The 5,508-nt window shown below is 49.7% G+C and overlaps 1 long non-coding RNA gene across 1 annotated transcript; it reads right to left on the bottom strand.

The window, feature by feature from the left end:
* Nucleotides 1–3,294: 3,294 nt before the first annotated feature.
* On the bottom strand, nt 3,295–5,141 carry LOC135964974 (uncharacterized). Its single transcript, XR_010577708.1, has 2 exons — nt 5,004–5,141; nt 3,295–3,664 (listed from the first exon to the last, which is right to left on the bottom strand). It is a non-coding gene; the product is annotated as an uncharacterized lncRNA (long non-coding RNA).
* Nucleotides 5,142–5,508: the final 367 nt, after the last annotated feature.

Here is a 5,508-nt window from a genome sequence, read left to right as displayed (position 1 = left end):
AAGGGCTTGCCAATACTCCTTAGAAAGAAAGACATAGTGTGCAGTAAACCACCATGGCACACATTTACCTATGTAATAAACCTGCACAGCCGGGCACAGTGGCTCATGCCTGTAATCCCAGCACTGTAGGAGGCCAAGGTGGATGGATAACAAGGTCAGGAGTTCGAGACCAGCCTGGCCAATATGGTGAAACCCCATCTCTACTAAAAATACAAAAATTAGCCAGATGTGGTGGCAGGCGCCTGTACTCCCAGCTACTCAGGAAGCTGAGGCAGGAGAATCGCTTGAACCCGGGAGGCAGAGGTTGCAGTGAGCCAAGATCATGCCACTGCACTCCAGCCTGGGCAAAAGAGCGAAACTCCATCTCAAAAAAAAAAAAAAAAAAAAGGAAAGGAAAAGAAAAGAAAACGTACACATCCTGCACATGTACCCCTGAACTTAAAATAAAAGTGAAAAAAAAGAAAGTCATAGATCCCAGCTGCCAGTATGAACCAATTTCCAAAAGATGGTATTAAATTTAAAAAAATTCCAGTAAAATGTACATAGAATGTTCCTATTTATTTAAAAAATAAAAGGATAACCACACACACACACATATATGTACATATAGATACCTAGAAGATCTTTTTGGAAGGATATCCTCAACCTGGTAAGAGCAATTGCTTTGGAACAGGGATGGGGGACAGGGCAACTGGATAAAAAACCTCAGAGGAGGTATGAGCATTGTTTCTGTTTACTTTTAAAAACTGTTTGCATTTACCTTTAAAAAAAATACAACCAAAGGGGTTGGGCGTGGTGACTCATGCTTGTATTCCAGCACTTTAGGAGGCCAAGGCAGGAGGATGGCTTGAGCCCAGGAGTTCAAGACCATCCTGGGCAACAAGCTGAGACCCTTATCTCTACAAAATAAATATTTAAATATTAACTGGGTGTACTGCTCGGGAAGTCGAGGCAGGAGAATCGCTTGAACCTGGGAGGCAGAGGTTGCAGTGAGCCGAGATCACGCCATTGCACTCCAGCCTGGACGACGAGGGAAATGCCATCTCAAAAAAAAGTTAGTGTTGGCCGGGCGCGGTGGCTCAAGCCTGTAATCCCAGCACTTTGGGAGGCCGAGACGGGCGGATCACGAGGTCAGGAGATCGAGACCATCCTGGCGAACACGGTGAAACCCCGTCTCTACTAAAAAATACAAAAAACTAGCCGGGCGAGGCGGCGGGCGCCTGTAGTCCTAGCTACTCGGGAGGCTGAGGCAGGAGAATGGCGTAAACCCGGGGGGCGGAGCTTGCAGTGAGCTGAGATCCGGCCACTGCACTCTAGCCCGGGCGACAGACCCAGCCTCCGTCTCAAAAAAAAAAAAAAAAAAAAAAAGTTAGCCGGGTATGGTGGCGGGTGTCTGAAGACTCAGCTACTCAGGGGGCTGAGGTGAAAGGATCGCTTGAGCCTGGGAGGTCAAGACTGCAGTGAGCTGTGATCGTGCCATTGCACTCCAGCCTGAGCAACAGAGCAAGATCCTGTCTCCAAAAAACGAACAAACAAAAACATACAAAAAAAGAACAACAAAAAGCAACTTACAATTGGTAGGTTCGTAACCTACCCAGGAGCCGACAGCCATGAAGTGGGAAGACCCCCAGTCACTTTGTACCACTTCTGAGGCCTCCTCTCTACCCCTTTCCTTCTAATGCTTCCTTCCTGGGACACGGGGGTACCAAACAAAATCCTCCCAGTCCATCCCTGCAGCTGGAGTCTGGGCCCTATTCCAACAAGGATCCTTGTGCACTGAGGCCCCATGAGGTGGTCCCCAGCAGGAACCGCAGGCTGAGCATTAGGGACAGATTCCCCCAGCTCACCATGTGCCCCCTCCTAGGGGAAATAACTCCTCCCCGAAGCAGGCTGGTCACTGCAGGTTTGTTGGCACAGGGTGATTCGCTGCACCCTCGCTGGGCACTCTTCTCAGGGTGGAGAGCGCCAGCTGACATCAAGGTGGTGAGTCAGCACCTTAGCAGCTGCTCCTCCAGAGGAAAAAGCCTTGCTGGCACGTGCCGGGCACAGTGGGTGGGATGTGGTGGGAAGACAGCCTGGCCTGGCCTGGCTTCTCCAACAGTGAGGATACTGTGGGCTTGGCCTTGGCCAGAGGGCTCTAGGCATCATTTCTCTCCCCCTGCATTCAGGTCCTCCCTTAGGGGGCAGAGATTGGACTGGGCACAGCCTTGCAGGCTGCCAGCCAGGGAGGAAATTGTCTTCAGCATAATAATAATTTACACTTCTTTATAGCCTCTTATCTGCGGATCTCAAAGCACGGAAAAACTCAGATGTTGTTTGCAGAGTGAGAATTTGCCTGGACCAAGAGCTCTGCAGCCAAAGTCAAGACCAGCCGAAGCCCTCTTGCTCACAAATGGGGCTCACACACTCTATACCTTACTCACCCAAGCCTGGGGGTGTGGCTTTGTCCCAGGCAACCCCCTGCTCAACCACAGACACTGAGAGCCATAGTCTTTGTCACTCAAGACCAATTCAGCCAATGGCCAGAGCCACCTAAGAGGACTCCCCACCCATTAGTGTCCCACTTGGTGGGCCAGGCTGGGAATGTGGGCAGGTGGGAGGAACCCTGGCTTGAGACCCAGTAGGCCTTGGTTCTCAAAGCTGTGGCCACTTACTGGATTGACGTAGCCCTTCTCCCACCTGGGCCTCTGTTTCCTTACCCAATAAAATGTGTTTGGAACCCTCCCGGGGTTGCAAACCATGCTGAACAAAATCTTGGCCTTTTCCAAGGGAGCTTCGTGGCTTTTGTCAATACTCAATTCAAATATAATTCCCAAAATATATTTTATTTATTTTTACTTATTTATTTTAAGATAGGGTCTCACTCTTTTGCCCAGGCTAGAGTGCAGTGGCATGGATCATGGCTCACTACAGCCTCAAACTCCTAGGCTCAAGTGATCCTCCCACCTCAGCCTTCTGAGTAGGTGGGACAATAGGTGCATGCCACCACATCCAGCTAATTTTTAATTTTTTTGTAGAGATGGGGTCTCCCTATGTTGCCCAGGCTGTTCCTGGGCTCAAGCCATCCTCCCTCCTCAGCCTCCCAAAGTGCTAGGATTACAGGTGTGAGCCACCGTGCCTGGCCCAAAATGTATTTTAAACTACTTGAATATTTGTAATAAGCAGCACCATGCACATTTAGAAGTGATACGTGATTTTCACACACTGGCGCTCACCTCAGTTGTGTTCACACTGATTTCATAAGTAGCACGGTAACATGTTGGAAACTTGAACTTCTTAGAAAATACATTCAAATTAGTGGAGTGCAGCTTTTATTGTTCGCCTACACTGGGGTCCTGTGCCGGGTCAGATCTTATTTGGAAAAAGCGTTCTGTTTAAAAAGATGTCGCAGGCATTGGGCTCCCTCACCAGGAGGAGAGATAAGGAGAAGTGATAAGACCAGTGTTTCTGCAAGTGACTTCTGTGTCCCGCAACTGTGTTGGAAGATTTTCTCAGCAGACTGCAGAACATCTTATCTGAGCTCTGCTCTGAGCAGTGCAGACATTTGCAGGCAGACATTTGCAGGTTGGTTCTGGAAGCCACTGGTAGCTGACAGCTCCAGGCTGATCTGAAAGAGGTAGGGCCCGCTTCTGCACCAGGGCAGAAGAGTGAAGCCTTTCAGGAGCTGCTTGGGGATAAGAAACAAACATGAAGAACTCAAATCACGAGTTGCCCAGCTCCGAAGTGCCAGGCGACGGGCTGCACCTCTCACCCATGCAAATACATTTGTCCCTCACATGTACACAAGGAGGTTTAGCCTCATTTTACAGGTGAGGAAAGTGGTACACAAATAGTTTGACACCGACCAAGTTCTCTAGCTAGTGAGTGACAATTCTGGGAGCAAACTCCCAAGTCTGGGATGGGGATCAGAAACTCATCCTTTTAATGAGCACCCCAGGGGATTCAGTAATTCTGATGCAGATGGTCTACACACCCTTCTCTAAGAAATACTTTATTACATTATACTGGGTGCAGGGGCTGGATACAGACTGAAGTAGAAATAGTTCTGACCAACAGTGGCCTTGTCATCAGTGCCTTGTCATCAGCACCTGCTTTTTACCGACCTTTTACCTAACAGGTGGCTCTGCCTGAACAAGGTCTTAGAGGGGTCTCTGGACATCGGATACAGGCAAGCGTCTGCCCCTTTCTTTGCTTCTATTTTCACCTCAATAGAGCAAGGGATGACATCTCAGTGCCCTTCCTGCTCTCACTCCTGCGAATCCATCACCAGCCTTTGTGACCTGACTACCAGCCCAGGAGCTCCAAGGTTGCGTCTCAGAGTGGTGAAGGGTCTTGCTTGAGTCAAACAGTTAGTAAGTAGTGAAGCTTCCTTCAATCAGGGTGCTGGGCACCAGATCTCCACCATCTTAACTCCCAAGCAGTGGTGTCCCCAAGGACGGGGCCACATGGGTACAATAAGAGGTCATATCATCCACAGAAAAATTGCAAACAATAATAAACTGACTAACAGTGATGCACCAGCAATTCTAATCAATGTCAGTGATAAACAACTTCTGTCCCCGCCACACCCCCCACCGGCTTGGTACACCACCCACTGCCACCCTCTGCCGCATTCTCTCCTGGGGTTATGTGAGTCACTGCCCTGCAGTGAAGCTTCTCAGAGGAAGGAGAGGAAGGGACCTTGTTAGGGGTGGGGGTGGGGTCTCTTCAATGTGGTCCCCATCCGGCCACACCAGCTGTGACAAAGACACACAAGAGAATGTGGTCTGGGTGACTACAGGGCTCATTTACCTCAGGCTAAAAATAAGTGCATTCCCCGCAGCAGGTGGGTGACTCAGCAGGCCTGAGGAAAGCTTCTAGATGGAGGAAGCACAGTCCTGCTAGCTCTGGTTTCCCCCAGGTACCAGAACAACAGGAAGGGGCTGATGACGGAATTGTCGCATACATTTCACAACCCCTGCTGCGCCTCCCAACTTTCCCCTGCTCCCGTTCCCCAAACTCACTGTTCAAAAATTGCTGTTCAAAACTCCTGAAATTGCTGGTCCAGTTGAGAGCCCAAATGAGAGCCATGTGGCCAACTGCTCAAACTTACGGTAGCTTTCTTCCAGACCTTAAAGAGAGAGGCGAGAGAAGGTGTGTGCATGTATGTGTGTGTGCACACATGTGTGAGAGCATGTACATGAGAAGCAGGCCACAGAGCATCTATACTGGAGTCTGCCTTTGTCTCTGACCTCCCACCCTGGCCACTGGCCACGTACAGTAGAACCCAAGGAGGACTGCTGATGCTCTCTGATCATTTTCTACAATGCGTTATGCCCTGGGAAATGAAAAGTGCTCCCTTCTCTCCATCCCCAGACTATTCAGGAAGCAAGCACAGTCCTGACCTTCTAGATATATCTCCAGCGACTCAACAGAAGCTGAGGAGTGAGGCAATTATTTGGAGAATTCAGCCCCACCTCAGGCCGCTGTCTGAGCAGAGTGATTTAATGGGAAGAGGCAAGACTGAGC

The sequence above is a fragment of the Macaca fascicularis genome, chromosome 9 (genome assembly GCF_037993035.2).
Source record: "Macaca fascicularis isolate 582-1 chromosome 9, T2T-MFA8v1.1".
NCBI classification, from domain to species: Eukaryota; Metazoa; Chordata; class Mammalia; order Primates; family Cercopithecidae; genus Macaca; species Macaca fascicularis.
Note: the sequence above shows the minus strand (reverse complement) of the source record. Positions and strands in the feature narration are given on the sequence as shown.